Below are 16,749 nucleotides of genomic sequence, written 5' to 3'. Positions count from 1 at the left end.
AAAATGGACAAAAATGACCTACGAGCTGATTTCGCTCGAATGGATTACTTTTGATTTCGCTCAAAATTGTTTAATTTCGCTCCAAACAATTCGCTGATTTCGCTCCAAGGTACCGATCCTGAGTGATTCCGCTCCAAAATTCATTGTGATTTCGTTCCAGGGTAACCATTTAGAGGTTTCGCTCCAAAATCAGTGGTGATTTCGCTCCTGTGTGAATATAGTGATTTCGCTCCAGATTAGATCTTGGTGATTTCGCTCAAGAAGTGTTATTGGTTAATTTCTCTCCAAAGTAACTGTTTTGAAAAACGTGATTTGTAATCATGAGTGAAGAGTTCTACAACGCGTTCGCTTCATCCCCGACTACTCCGGCTTCTATTGCTCAGAATATGAACTTGGAAAACGAGACTGGAACGTTACAAAAGCCTCCGAAACTGATGAGTATCGAAGAATACTACGGATGGAAAGACAGATTCGAAAACTGGGTTCAGGCAAATCATCTTAGGTCATGGGAGTGTATTCTGAAGAAATATGTTTTGCCACGTACTGAGTTACAAGTTGTGAAAACAAATTCTGAGTTTAGTAATGAAGAACGAGATATGTATAAAGCCGAAAAAATGATGATCAGTCTATTACAGCAAGCCATCAAAGAAGACATCTTCATTCTACTACAACACGACAAAACTTCAAAGTCAATCTGGGATGCTCTTCGGGTTAAGTTTAAGGGTAGTGAAAACATGATTAAGAGAAAGAAGGCGTTGCTCAAGAAAGAGTTTGATCTGTTTAGCAGTCTACCGGGTGAAGACACAAAGAAGCTGATTGAACGTCACTGCCACTTGGTGCGATCCATGTCAATGCTCAGTATAACAAAAGATCGTGAAGAGTGGGTAGACAAGTTAGCTGATGCGTTACCACAAAAAGAATGGGTAACCTACTTGATGATTCTAAAAAATACCGGGGTTTATGATGGGTTAACGATTTCTCAGTTTATCGAGAAGATTGAAGGTCAAGATTTGGAACAGCAAAAGATCGCGAGGATGAACAGTCCAAGTGGTCAACAGGATGTAAAAATGTATTACAAAGGTAGTGTTCCGGTTCCAGAAATTGAGAGAAGTCCGAAAATCCAGACTGCATTTAATGCTGGGGATTCTACAGAAAAGGTTAATCAGAGTTCAACTAAAAGCAGCAGTGGATTCTCTTCATTCCCAAGTGTTAATCCAAAGGAGTCAACTACAAGTTTTCATTCTCAAAGCACAAAAACAGGAAGTGGTTATGTGATCCAGTGCAACATCGCTTTGAATCTTCCAGAGGGTCAAAGTTTTTCGGAAGAAATCGTGAAAGATCATATGGCGCTACTTGATTCTGTACTTCTCTCGTATGAAGGTCTTGTTGCAGGACGGATCGGAAATCCTATGCTCACAAAGGAGGATTACGATCAGATAGATGCCGAAGAGATGGAATTAATGGATATCAAATGGTGTCTAGCAAGTGTTCTTAGGCGAGCTGAAAATTTCAAGCTGATTACTGGGAGAAATGACTTTCTTGATGCACATGTTTCCACTTTAGGTTTTGATAAATCTAAAGTTACTTGTTTTCGATGCAGGGAGAAAGGCCATTTCAAGAGAGAATGCAAGAACAGGGAAGCTAGTGGAGCTCAGAATCCGTTTGGAAAAGACGATTACTACCGGAAAGCCATATATCAGCAGGTTGGTCAACAACGACAGCAAGAACCACATGTGGCTCATGGTAGTAGAATCGAGGATTCAAAGAGAGCGTGTTTGGTGGATTTTAACTGGAACAATTACATATCTCCTGAAATCAAAGTCTGTTTAGTCAATCAGGATGACAAAAGATTACCTGATGGTTTCAGCTGGGATATGTTTGTTGATGAAAAAGGAGAGCTTAAAGCGTTCATTGCTAAGATCGTTAGAGAACCAGATATGTTTGCCACATGGATGAAGTATATTGGTGAGACTGTGAAGAATGTAGAGAATGAGTCTGTTACATCTGATGAAAGCTCAGAAAGTGCTGATGAGAACTCACAAAGTTCAGATGAGAGTGTACAAAATGAGGCTAGTTCTGAAAAGGAAGTTGTTTTTGATAAAACACCATCTGTTTCTGGTTCTTCGGATAATGCGTCTGAAAAATCAATTGAGTTTGATCAGTCTCCAACTGATGAAAGCAGTGAAGATGAAGAAGAAAGACATATTAATGTTGCTAAATCTCATTTGTCTCCTGAAAGTTTTCAATTTTATTTTGCAGAACGCTTGGAGAAGCTGAAAGAGAAACGAGCTGCAAAAGAACAACAACAAATGAAATCTGAAGATGTTGTTCAGAATGAAGAAGTTGAAAGTGTTGCTGAGGAAATGGTTGAGATTAAACAAGTGAAGAAAAAAGAAAAGGTGACTGATGCTGAGAAAGTGATCGAAGTTGAGAAAATCATTGAAGTAGAAAAGATTGTGGAAGTCATCAAGCCTTGCTTGAAGTGCTTGGAATCTTGCAAAGAATGTGCAGCCAAAGACGAAAAGTTGGCTGAGTATGAAAAGAACAAAGAGCAATTACTGTTCAATCTCAATTATGTGAAAGAATCTTATGATGTCTTGAACAGAACAGTGACTGGTCTTCAAAAGAGAAACTCAGAAAGAGAGAACGCTTTGACAATGATGAATGCTGTGATGATGTCAAAGCAGAAAGCTATCAACTTCTACATCGAAGAAAGTGCTAAGTGGAAGCAAGAGTTGGAAATAGAGAAAATTGAGAATGAGAGAATTAGACGATTATTACAAAGTTATTCTAGTTCTGACTATCTCATTGATCGAATTTATCCAACTGTTGCAGGTTTCGAAGCTTTCCAAGACGACAAGCCAAAGAAGAAGGATACTGGTAAGAAACCGACTGTTAGCTATAACAAGTGTCCGCCTCCAGTATGGGAAGGGTATTCTCCTAGAAAACCAAACGAGGAGCAACTTGAAAAAGCAGTCAATATAAAGCTAAAAACCGACACAACTGATGATTTACCAGAAAACATTGACGTCACTTTCACATCGTCTGACACTGATCATGAGTCTGAGTTAATCAAAAAGGTGGTCGATCAGGTGTTAGATACTGATGAGGAGTCTGAGTCAAAGTCTGAGTCTGGAGGTCAAAGTTCGTCAGTCAACGATCCAAAGTCGTCGGTCAAAAAGGCTTACAGTAAAGAGTTTTTTATATCCAAATCGATTTTGAATGATGAAACATTTGAAGTAGCATATACTTTAAATGATTCTGACAAACTATACTCTGACAAAGAGTTTCCAATAAGAAGTGTTCGTTTTGATATGATCAAAAGGGTTTTCAAAATGACAGAAATTAATATTTCTGAAATAAAAGATTTAAATCTTACTGGGAAACCTAAAAAATACACTTCAAGAGTTCAACAACGTTTAAACAAGAAAAAGGGTTACAATTCTGGTTCTGGTTTGCAAAAGAAACCAAACCAAAATCGTAGCTACAAAAAGAAAGGTCTTGGTTTCATTCCACCAGAAAATTCTAAAAATGACAAAATTTCTAAAAGAAAAACAGAATTCGTTTCAGGTGGAAGTGCCGAGGATGAACAGAAGAAACCGTTCTGGAGACAATCGAACCAGGAGTTTCTTGCTAAGAAGAGAAGGAATGGAACTGGAGTGTTTCATCCAACAGAGACTCGAACCTGTTTCAAATGCAATGAAGTTGGTCACATGGCATGGAATTGTCCGAAGAATATCAAGACAAAACAGGGAGTTTCTGAAAAACTAAAAGAGAAAGTTATTGATGTTGAACCACCAATTGAAAACTTCAAGTTTTTTGAAAATTCAATTCATGAAGTTGGTGAGTGTTCAAAGAAAAATGTTTACAAAAAGAAAGCTAAGGACAACCAAGTATGGGTTGTTAAAAAGGTTGATGAGATAGTCGGCGATGAATCTGGTTCCACAAAGCCAGATGAGCCACAGGTTGAAGTAAAAGATTCAGTGAATGATGATGATTTCCCATCACTGAAATTTGAAGAAATTAAAAAGAAAGTTGGTAAGGTTAAAATCTCGGATCAGTTTTACTCCGAGAAAAATGAGTTTGATGTCGAGAAAACATTCAATGGGAATGTTAAGAAAATTTTTGGGAAAATGCTTAATGGGAAAGCAAAAGGGGTTAAAGATTTTTATGCAACTAAAAAGGCAACTTACAACCCTACTAAGCAAGAATTGAAAACCCTCAAGGCTGAAAAGACTTGGGTGGAAATTCTTTTCCCGTAAAGTCTTAGGACTACGCCAGAGATCCCAAGTTTGTAATCGTGGATCAGGAATCGGCATCATTCTAATTTTTGAATAGATTGTATGAAAGATTTTGAATGAGTTTAAATTTTACAGGTTGAAGGACTACGCCGGAGTTTCCAGGTTGGTAAGTGAGAAGCAGGAATCGGCATCTTGACTGGTAAAATGATCTAGTGTAGACGTTTTATTCCTATACTGGACAATGGTGATGGTTTTTACAATTGGTACAGAGGGTGCATACTTTCATACGGTAAATCAGGGACATTAATTTGTACTTGATCTACTACAAGTGTTTGGTGAACAAAATGATGAACCATATCCCCGAATTTATTAATGATGATTCTACAATTGGTAAAAACAAACTTATTTTCTGGAAAAATCATTTTGATTAAAACAAACTTAAGTGTTTTGAAATCATAATGAGAAAATAGTTTGTTGAAAGGGGGAGTTCTGATTGTTATGCCTAGTGGATGGCGAATTGATGCGATTCGATGTCAGTTGTCACTTTATCTGTACAGTTTGTTTTCAATTTTCTATATTTGGGTCAAGAGATTAGATAGTTTTCAAATTTTTTAAAAAAAAAATGTGTTTGCATTTTAGGGGGAGTAGAAAAATTTCAGAAAATCCAAAAACATTAGAAAATTTGAAAAAAATACAAAACTCACTTTTTATTTGAAAAATATTGATAAAACAACAAAAACATGATAAAATGTAAAAAGAGTTTTGTGGTAAAAAAAAAAAGAGGAAATGATAGTACATTAGTGGACTGTCACAACATTCTAAAGAATTGGAATATAAAAATGTGATAAACAATCTCACTGCGGATATGTCAGTAGGTTTTTGCACATTTAGTAAATTGTGACGAGATATAAACCTAAAATTCAAACTTGCTTATTCTGTGGGTAACAATTTCTTGGATATATAGGTAACCCCTGAAATCTTGGTTGAAAGGTCCCTTATTCTGAGATACTAGGTCTTTATGCTCAGTGATATCTGGGGTATTATCCCGGGACTTCTGTTGTATGGAAATACTGACCTAGTCCCCGTATAATACTTTCCATAAATGCTTGAAAAAGCGCAGCCCTCAGCAAATTGATGAAACAATAAAATTGATAGTCATTGCTATTGTAACAAAAGATCCTCTAAAGGGGACACACCAAAAGTCGAAGCCATCATCTCTCTGCGTATACGGAAGTATCGACCTGAGCTCTCATGGCCCTCGCAATTAACCCCTGGTCAGATATCATCTGTGGTACACTCACCTGTAAGACTGAATATTGGGATCTGGATACGGGAGTATATTCAAGTAGTGGGACACGCGAATAAGTTTAAGTGTTTAAGACATTAATAACGTATCTCGAATCAGTTGAAAATTGTGTGAAAATTTAAGTGGACAAATATATTGACAATCTAGGTGAATTGTTTAGAGCTTAAAATGTAATTAAGCTTAACAGTGTTAGTGACTCGTCTCATAAACTGATATGATCCTCTTACACAAACTCACAAAAATATTGTTTGTAAAATATTTCATTTCTGCATGTCTTTATTTCTACAATTGGTGTCTTTATTTTCTTTACATTTAAATCCAAAAAGATTTTCGGTGTGTTTTAGCATAAATTTTTGAAAATTCAAAAAGATTTTCGACAACTGGTATTGAAAAGCTGATTTTCAAAATTCCGAGTGCTAAACATAATGAGCAAAATTTGAGGGAGAGTGTGTACTTGAAAATTAAATGTTTTCAAAATCTAATCCTTCAATTGGTTCATCAAAATCTTTGTTTGTTCTGAGGGAGAGTCAGTGTTGATGCATGTCTCTACAGTTAAAACATGAGAAATTTACTGTGAGGTAGAGTCTATACAGGTTAAATGTGAGCTTAGTTATCAATCTTGAGCAGAGCTAGAGCCAAGTTTCGATCTTAAAACAATCTTCTGAAGAGCCAGGTCATTCGATTCTGAAAAGCTTTTGAGAGCCAGATTCAGATACCTGAGGACTTTGTGGACAGAGCATGTGCCAGGTTTCGATTCGGTGGTCAAAGCTTGAGCCAGGATAAAGATTATGTATCTGTGAAAGCCAGACAACGATCCTGAAGCAGATGATGCTGAGGAACTAGAGGAATGCCAGCATATCGCAAGGGGGAGTCTGTAGAAGATGTGAAAGAGTAGAGAAAGTGAAGCCCAGAGGCTGATCAAGGCTGAAGTCTGTCAAGACTCGACACAGTTAGACTCGTCAACATCTGAGGGGGAGTCTGTTGGTGCATACATCTGTCGACTTCGTCTTGTATCGTGTCTTAGACTAGATTGTATAGATTAGGGCACGTTTTATGAGAAAATAGGCAAGTTAGTGAGATTAGAAGTTGATTTCGCTCATAGAAGCAGATTCCGCTCCAAAGTGTCATTATGTATTTTCGGGCGAAATCACATGAGTTTGATTTCGCTCCAAATGGTTTGATGACATTTCGGGCGAAATCAGGTGCCTATATATAGGTCACATGGAGCGAAATCAAGGAACAGTCCCTTGTATTCCATGCCGAAGTGCTGCCGGTGTGAGGTTTGATTGTAATCAACGTCAGATCAATACAATCAGTGTTTAAAGTGAAGATTCAGCTATTTCTACCTTTGTTTCTTGTTTTCCGCACCTGAAACAATGTAAAACTCCTCTGAACGACTCATTTGGGTCAGTCGAACGATCCTACAATATCACTGACCGCTCAACAGCTCAAGGGTCGGCTTCTCCATGACAACCGTTGCGTCTTCTTCAATCAGATCAACATCCGGCTAACACAGATCCGTAAGGTACACAGCAACTAACGAAATCGCTCAAGAAAACCCAATTTAACTGTAGGCCCTGGTGGCGGTCGTTGTTGGTGGTCATAAAGTGGCGATGGGTTTAAGGTATAATTATACCTCTGGTCTACCTCTGCAGCAATTGTTACCATAAGCTTTCACAGATGTCCCAGAACTACAATTATCATATAACATCTTTTATAAATAAATGATTTTAAAAAAAAAACTTCTCATGCATAATGATAAATGATGGCATCTGCGTGCTAACCATTGTTGAATAGATCTTCATGTTTTCAAAAGATCTTTAAGTAATTAATATATTGGTGATGCTAGAAAGACAAAACATATCATACGAGCAATGTCCAACAATATCAAACCTGCAACATCAAACCTGCACCGTCCAAAATCAATACTCTCGATAAAAAATGGTTAAGTTCTAACACATAAATTTTGCCTCATTTAAATTATTTTACCTTCAAACTTAAACACTAAAGAATTATTTAAGTTCTTCAAACTTAAGCATTAAAGAATTATTTAAGTTAACCTTAATGAGTATCCCAAAGGCTAACATGAGACACTCTTTTCCATCAATTTCATTTTTCAACTCCATAATTATTCGGTGCAGTTGATAATTTACACAACAATTCAATAGCCATGAAAATAGGTTCAACGAATAAAAAAAAATAATTTATAGGTAAAATACTAAAAGGGAGCATTCAAATTGCAACCATTACTGGTCAAAGACCAGTTAAACCAAAAACATTCATACCTCTGTAACATAGAAGTGCTATATATTCGATCCCGTTCATGGCTTACGTAATAGTCCAATACCCCTGAAAATATGGTTCAAAGAATAAAGATTTAATTAACTTCTACTGATAACCATGGTGATGCAAATATATTAATATGTAACAATGCTACAAACATCTGTAGAGAGAAATATGTAGAAAGATAAATTTCAATTTGACAATAAATGTCGTTCAAGCATTATCACAAACACCTGGAAGACACTCGAAAAAGTAACCACATTCTCATAAACAGACAACATGCACTTACAATTTCAAACCACCCACCATGATTTCTTAAAATGCTGTCACAAATATGTACTTTCTATAATTCTCTAGCATATAATATTAAAAGTAAATGGAGTTAACTTTATGCTTAAATATCTAAAATTTGTTGTAAACCAATGTAAGTATAAGAAGAATGCTATAATCAGTCACTCACATTCAAAATCATATTTATTGAGAAAACAGAAAGAGATAACTAAATTCCATCACTTATATTAACAAAGAACGAGAAACATCTAACGCTCCATTAGCTGCAGACCCAATTATTGTTCCTCACTTTCTTACACACCAACTTCAATAAACCCTAAAACCCCATTATAAAAATGAGAAGTGAAGCCCTTAACCACCATCACCTTCTACCGTTTGTCGCGTCAAAACCACCCGACCATCATCACCAGCTGGAGACGACGGCTCTGCTCTCTCTCTCCACCGCTAATCTGTCTCTCTCTCTTACTCCTCTCTCTAAAACCTATTCTCTGTGTTCATACAACAAAAGAAAAGAAATGGAAAGCGGTGGATTATGTTTGGCATTAAATCCCTAAATTGCCCTTCGTTACTGTTCAATTGCTTCAATATTAATATGTGTATATTAATTTTTTTTTTTTTTTTGAAAATTAATACTTCATTAAAAACGCACCTCCGACCCAATCGGGCAAAAGGCCAATACAAAACAAAACCCCCGATCCAAACGAGCAAAGGGCAAAATTACAACATATATACATATTAAGTCGGATTGGAGAGATGTTCGGGAAGGTCTTGCATGTCCCTAAGGGTCTGATCGAGGATCATAATCTGTCGGTTTGTAGGGTTGGAGTGTTAGCTGGGGTGTCTCAAAGGATCAAGGAATCAGTGTCGCTAAAATGGAAAGATAAATGCTTTAGAATATGGGTTGAAGAGGAACAGGAGGATTGGTTACCGGATTGTTTGGATCATGAAGTCTCCGACGTTAACTCTGATTCTGTCCGTCCGTCTCCAGCTGGTGTTTCTCCGGAAGCACAGATGGAGGTTAACGGTAATGGGGGTTTTGGGGATGCTCATAAGGTGGTCACCGGTGCCGGGGACTCGGGGGATGATCAGAAGGTGGATGGTCAGAGGGAAGAGGAGAAGACAGAGGGGTGGAATCGGTTGGACGACGAAGTAATTGGAGTCTCTTCGGGGATCGGAGATTTTTTCTCGAAAAAGTTGGCGGATGGTGGAGTTTCGGGTTCTGGTGTTAATGTAGTGCCTTCCCATGCAGGTGGCCCCACCAGACCGGTAGAGAGAGAAAATTCCCAGTCCACGGACAATCAATGTGGTGATAGTCCGGTTACCGAGGCTATGGATGAAGGAATAATCCCACCTGGTTTCAAAGTGGGGAATTGGAAAGAGTCTTTTGGGTCGGTCGTTGGGCTCTCTAAAGGATGTAAAACTTATAGGAAGCAAGCTTGTTGTAGGCCCAAAGCCCAAATGGAGTCTAATTACAATTATGAAGAGCCCACTAATAGAAAAAGGCGGAGGCAGACAAAAACAGTGGGGATAAGGATAAAGTTAATAATGTTAATGGAGATAAACATTTTTTGTGGATCTCAATGAGAGGTTGGCGGAGACTCCGGATATCTCCGTGGGTATTGGGTCGTCGGATTTGGCAGGGGTGGCAGAGAATGAAGTAGTTCTTATGTTCCTAACACGATTTCGGTTACAGGAGAGGATGCAAGGAAGGAGAGATCGGAAGCAGAGAAAACTATTGAGATCGGCAACGAGATCGGTATCGATCTAAGAAGACATCAGAGGTTAATCGAAGAAATGATTGAAGAAGAAGGCACTCAGAAGGTGAAGTCATGAATTATATGTCGCTCAATGTTCGCGAAATGGGGGTCCCTCGAAGGCAGGCTGGGTCAGTGGGTTGAGAAAAGAGCTAAAGTTAAATTTGATTGTTTTACAGGAATCACAAATGGAAGAGGTTAGTCATGATTTAGCTAAAAAATTCTGGGGTGATTCTAATTTTTTGCTGGAATCGGTGGGAGCCACTGGTAGATCAGGAGGCTTGGTGTGCTTATGGGACCCGGGGATGTATAAAATAGAGGGGGTTATTAAGCAAAGGAACTTCTTGCATTTGTTTGGGTGGGCGAAGGGCAGTAAACAGAGATTGAATATAATTAACATTTATGCTCCTCATAGGGCTAGTGAGAAAAAGGATTTGTGGTTATCATTGTCAAATGTTATCAAAGCTAGGGACGGACAGTGGATTCTCCTTGGGGATTTTAATTTTGTTAGAACTCCGACGGAAAGAATGAACTCGTCTTTCAATAGAGGTAGTGCCAGTGACTTTAATTTCTTTATCAATGATTGTGAGTTGGTGGAGTACAGTATGAAAGGGCGAAAATTTACTTATCTTTTGCCGAATTCGAACAAACTTAGTAAGATCGATAGGTTTCTGGTGTGCAAAAACTTTTTTAGCCTGTGGCCGGATGCATGTTTAAGAGCTTTACCGAGATTGTTTTCGGATCATAAGCCCAATCGTCTTGGAAACAACATGTAAAAATTTTGGAGCTAAACCTTTTAGATTCTTTAATTTGTGGCTTGAGTTGAATGAATTTGAGAATGTGATAGATTTGACGGTGGCTTCCTATGTTAAGGTGGGGGACAGGCCGGATGTTGTTTCAACGAATAAACTGAAACATGTTAGGAACTCTGTCAAAGCTTGGAGGGCTGAGAAAAAAACGAAAGATAAAGAAGAAGAAATCAGGGACAAGGAAGAAATGGAATCCTTGGATAAAATTTGCGAAGAAAGAGAGTTAACGGAAGAAGAGGTGTGGATAAAGGAGGAATGTTTGAAAAATATGTGTGAGAGAAACCGGTTGAAGGCCATGGATGTGAAGCAAAGGGCGCGGTGCAAATGGGCCATTGAGGGGGATGAGAACACCGCTTTCTTCCAGAGACTTATAAATAACAGAAAAAGTGTTAACGGAATTCCGGGATTGCTTGTCGGTGGGTCTTGGGTGGACAAATCGAAGGACATCAAGAAAGAAGTGTTCAGTTTTTTTAAGAATCATTTTGCAGAAAAAGTTAAGAACAGGCCTAGGCTATGCTGCCCGGGGATTAAAAGTTTATCGGATGTTGATGCTAATTTCTTATCGGAGCCGTTTTCGGCCATGGAGATCAAGGAAGCAATTTTTGAATGTGGTTCGAATTAGGCCTCGGGTCCTGATGGCTTTAACTTTAAGTTTGTGAAGCACTTTTGGAGATTCTTTCAGGATGATTTTAAGGAGGTTATGGATAATTTCTTTGGCTCCGGGTTTATCGATCATGGTAGTGCTACGTCCTATAAATCTCATTGGGATTATCAGCAAAGTTATCTCTAAGATCTTGGCTAACCGCTTGAAAAAGGTGATCGGTAATTTAATTTCTGGGTCCCAATCGGCTTTTGTCAAGGATAGGTATATCCTTGACAGTCCTATGATTTTAAGCGAGACTTCGTCGTCTTGGCTTAAGAAGTCTGGTAAAAAAGCTTTTATTTTCAAAATTGACTTCGAAAAGGCGTATAATAATGTCAATTGGGAGTTCATTCTAGATATGATGCATCAAATGGGCTTTCCTAGTAAGTGGTGCAACTGGGTTAAAGGGGTGTTAAAATCTGCCAGCTCTTTGGTCTTGGTTAATGGCTCTCCGACGTCTGCGTTTTCGTGTCAGAAAGGCCTTCGCCAAGGTGATCCTTTGTCCCCGTTCCTTTTCCTTATTGTCGTCGAAGCTTTGTCGTGTTTAGTGGTTAAAGCTTGCGAGGTGGGGAGATTTCACGGGGTGAAACTCCCTAATGGGGGCCCGGTGGTGTCGCACCTTTTTTTATGCAGATGATGCATTGATTCTTGGGGAGTGGGATAAGGAAAATTTTTTTACGATTGCGAGAATTCTGCGGGTGTTCCATGCGTGTTCAGGATTGAAGATCAATATCCATAAATCGAACCTTTTCGGAGTAGGGGTGGGCGAGAATGAGGTGGATAATTGGGCAGAGTTGGTAGGTTGTAAGAAAGGGAGTTTTCCGTTTAAGTATCTCGGCATACCTCTTGGGGCTAACATGAATAGAATCTCTAATTGGGATCCGGTTGTGGAGGTTTTTAAAAATGGCCTTTCTTCTTGGAAAGCTCACTTGCTTTCTATCGGAGGCCGGGTTGTTTTGATCAAAGCGGTTCTCGAAAGTCTTCCCGCCTATTACCTTTCTATTTTCAAGGTGCCGGTTAAAGTCGTTCAAACCTTGGAATCTCTTATGAGCAATTTTTTGTGGGGTGGATCGGAGGATGTTAAAAAAATGCATTGGGTGACGTGGGAAAAAGTTACGCTCCCTAAAAATCTTGGCGGTCTTGGTTTTTCCAATCTAAAAACGACGAACGAAGCTCTTCTTGCTAAATGGGTTTGGAGATTCAAAGTGGAGGAAGAAAGTCTTTGGAGAAAAGTGGTCTTGGCGTGTCATGGGAAGTCGAGGAAATGGTCGTTTTTGCCTTCAAACCGAGCCATGACGGGAGTGTGGAAAAACATTGTTTGTTTGCTGTCTAAAGTTCTTTTAAGGGGAAAAAAGATTCACTATTTCTTTAAAGGTAATGTGGGGAATGGGAGTAGTATTCGGTTCTGGATAGATCATTGGGCTGGGGACGGACCGTTAATGGATTTATGGCCCTCGTTGTTTGCCATGGAAACTGATAAAAGTTGTTGGGTTAAAGATCGGATTCCAGTGTCGGGTGGGTCGAACTCGGTGGAGTGGGATTGGTCTAGGAAGCCGGGTACTCCGGTGGAGGTTGCGGAGTTGCAAGGTTGTTCGGTTTTATTGGAAGGCCTGCACACGTCGGGGTCGAGAGACAAGTGGAGATGGACTCCGAACGTCTCAGGTATATATTCGACTCAATCGTTCAAAGCCTTTTCTATAGATCCGGAGCTGCCACGTTGCTCTTTTTCGGCCAAAGGAAGTAGGTGGGTTCCGGCTAAGTGCAACATTCTCGTATGGAGGGCGGTATTGGATCGGCTGTCGACAAAGCAAGCGTTATTAAAAAGGAACATATCGGTGGGTTCGGGCTTATGTGGTTTCTGTAGTGACGCCACGGAATCGGTGGATCATCTCTTTACGGCGTGCCTCTCGGTCCATCAAGTATGGAGCAAGTCCAGCGCCTGGGTTAGGTTGCATCCTTTCTTTGCTTTTTCATTTCGAGATATTATGGATATGCATAAAAGTTTGAATGGTAATAAGGACTCAAAAGAGAAAGTCAAAGGATTGATCATTATTACGTGTTGGTGCATTTGGAAAGCGAGAAACACAGTGATTTTCGACAACGGTAGCGGTAATGAGGATGACATTTTTAGGGAGGTTAAAACTCTTAGTTTCTTTTGGTTAAAAAATAGATCCTCCCATGACAATTTGGATTGGGGCGAATGGTGTAAATTTCCATTGTACATGATGTAATTGGTTGTTAGTGGGGCGGTCCTGTGTGGTTTTTTTTAGCCAGGCCGGCCGGTGTTTTTTAATACAAGTTAACCTTTAAAAAAAAGAAAAAAAAAACATGTGTATAATAATTAGTCATAAATTCAAATCTTGTAAACAACATGTGTGGTGTGATTTTAATTGATAAAAAAATAGTTTTAATATTATGTTACTCCTTGTCACATCATGTTGTGTCGGTCGATTGCTGCAATAATTGTACGTGATTACTTTAATTTTAGATCTTGTCTTTTGTTCTGTACTAATTTATCACATGGTATGGGTTTACTACAGTATTCAATATAATTATTTTTCTTTGCGAAAATTTCTATGATTAAAAACATATCCACAAGAACATACGTAAATACACACAACAGCATGCAGTGACCTATCTATTATAAAGAAACAAACTAGTTGAAAATATTAATACCGATACATAAACCAAGAGCGATTGTTGTCCACTAGTTTTTGCCCCACCCGTGTTGCGGGGGCACTAAGCCAAATATTTTTCTCTCATAACATATACGTCTATGTTTCAGTTACTTGTACATACTACTCATAACACAGTCTCAGAAAAAATTACATCGAGTTAACCTGTTAAAACAAAACACTACCATTGCTAAAAAACTAAAACGATGAAAAAACTATAATGTTAAACTGAGGGCAAAATTGTAATTTTTCTGGACAAATGAGCGTGTACCAGGCAGCCGCCTGGCACGAATAAAAATTGCACCGTGTCAACAAATTAAAACAAAACACAACCGTGTTTTGTCAAAAAAAAAAAAAAAAAAAAAAAAAAAAAAACTAAAACGATGACATGACGGTAATTTTACACTGATGAAAAAATTGTAATTCAACAGGAAAAAAAATAATGGCAAAACTGTAAATTTTAACTGAGGCAAAATCGTAATTTGTCTAGGAGAAGAGAGAAACAAAATCAATGGCAACACTGTAATTTAAACGGGATAAAATCGTAATTTAGCTGGAACAATAGCGGAGTGCCAGGTCGCATTGCGAGACACTAAGCCGAATATTTCTCTCTCATAACATGTGCGTCTGTGTTTCGCTTACTTGTACATACTACTCATAACACGATCTCAAAAAAATTACATTGAATCAACCAATTAAAATAAAACATTATCATAATTTTGCTTAAAAAACAAAAACGATGGAAAATTATTATTTTAAACTGGGGAAAAAATTGTAATTTTTCAGGACAAATAAGCGTGTACCAGGCAGCCACCTGCCACGAATAAAAAGTACACCGAGTCAACCAATTAAAACAAAACACTACCACAGTTTTGTCAAAAAAAAAAATTAAAACAATGACATGACTATAATTTTACACTGGGGGCAAAATCGTAAGTTGACTGGGTAAACAAACAAAAACGATGGAAAAATGTAAATTTAAGTTGAAGGCAAAATCGTAATTTAGTTAGGAGAAAAAAAAACAAAACTAATAGCAAACCTGTAAATTTGTATGTGGCAATTCGTAATTTTGAACCGATGGCAAAATTGTAATTTTTCACTAGGAGCAAAAACATAATTTTATTTTGAACTGGGCAAAAACGTAATTTTGAACTGATATCAAAATTATAAAACAAGAATAAAATTGTAAATTGATTGAAGCAGTGAAAGAGTGCCAGAATAATTTTAAAGCAAGAATAAAATTGTAAATTGATTGAAGCAGTAAATTCCTTCACAAGTCTTGTTTAATTGTTTTTTTTTTTTTTTTTTGAACGGCCAACAAACACAATCCCAAGCACTTTCGGGGCATCCACTGGACAAACGGAGTACTCCAAGAGTAACCCGAGTCCACCACCAATTCCGGGGAAAACCCGACGTTTAATTGTATATATAAAAAAATATAAGATCAGGTTGAAACCTCCCTAACTTGTAGGAACTCGATAACTCCGTTATAATCCTACCTCCCATGCAAAATTTTTAACCATTTTCTCTTAAAACATAGATGAATATTTAACTAAGAAATATGTAAAAAACAATTGGTCGTGCATTTACATAGGGGCGGATAGGCCCTCTTTTATGGGTTTTCAGGAACCTATTTTATTTGGTTTGTGGAAGAAATAAAAGAGGCCTCCTTTCAAGTTGTGAAGCATAGATCAAAACATCGGACGATCTCGCGTCAGAAATGGTGGGATTTTAACTTAAACTTGTAATCGGTCCGTCTCTAGTTTTATTTGCTTATTCTGTTTTTTTCTGTTTTGTTTGGTCCAGCTTCTGGCTGGAAAACTATGTGTTTGGTTTGTTTGTTTTAATATGAGATCCGTTGGCTATTAAAAAAAAAATTGATTTGGAAAAAAATAGTAATAACCTTGTATAATTAAAAAAAAAATAGTTACAAGAAACCTACTAAAAAAAGGACCTGGATTCACTACTGCATTTAATTGTACGGTTGTGCATTTAGGGGCGGATAGGCTTCTTTGTAATTTTTCACAAACTTTTTTTTTTTAATTTCCGTTAAGTAAGATAATATTTAGATATTTTTAACATAACTTTAAAATAAAAAAAAAAAAAAAAAAAACATATTTCATGGAGTTTCACGGTTATCACAACTTAAAAGAGCATTCCTAAGACTACAAGGTATGGTGATGGACCATCCTTGGAGGATGATCCGCCACATAGGCGCCACGTCATATTCCTCCCTAAGATAGTCCATCCTCCAAAACTAGAAGGCATGATAGGATGGTCCTAGTCATAGTCCTCCACTACTTTTTATGTTTTTTTTATTTTTTTTAGTATTCTATGTTTTTAACATTTAACAAATATACTAACAAAATATTTTCATTAATATTAAACCCACATTACATAAATATAAAAAAAAACATAAACTTAAAAAAAAAAAAACAAAGACTTAATAAAAATAAACATAGAGTTAAATAATTTGATGTTTTTTCATGATGTCGTGTTGTAATTTTTTTCAACATCGAACGTTTCGGCTCGGGTTCGTCCTCGACATTCATCATCATTATTTCCCATTCCATGAGCCGAATTTTTTCATCGGAAATTCGGATTTTCTCATTCGCCAATCGGACCTTTTCGCGTAACTTTTCTTCCGATGCACGACTTTTTTCTTCGACGCCCCGCTCCTTCACCTTCGTCTTTTGGGCCGTGACGTCGTTCTACATTTTTAGGTGTTCCATAAACTCAACCATGTT

The 16,749-nt window shown here is 37.8% G+C and overlaps 1 long non-coding RNA gene across 1 annotated transcript; it reads right to left on the bottom strand.

Moving 5' to 3' along the window:
* Positions 1–7,230: 7,230 nt before the first annotated feature.
* LOC118485691 lies at positions 7,231–8,608 on the bottom strand. Its single transcript, XR_004877529.1, has 3 exons — positions 8,291–8,608; positions 7,833–7,896; positions 7,231–7,454 (listed from the first exon to the last, which is right to left on the bottom strand). It is a non-coding gene; the product is annotated as an uncharacterized LOC118485691 (long non-coding RNA).
* Between the last annotated feature and the right edge of the window lie 8,141 nt (positions 8,609–16,749).

This window comes from Helianthus annuus, chromosome 13 (assembly GCF_002127325.2).
Source record: "Helianthus annuus cultivar XRQ/B chromosome 13, HanXRQr2.0-SUNRISE, whole genome shotgun sequence".
NCBI classification, from domain to species: Eukaryota; Viridiplantae; Streptophyta; class Magnoliopsida; order Asterales; family Asteraceae; genus Helianthus; species Helianthus annuus.
The sequence above is the reverse complement of the archived record's forward strand: the minus strand, read 5'-3'. Positions and strand labels throughout refer to the sequence as shown.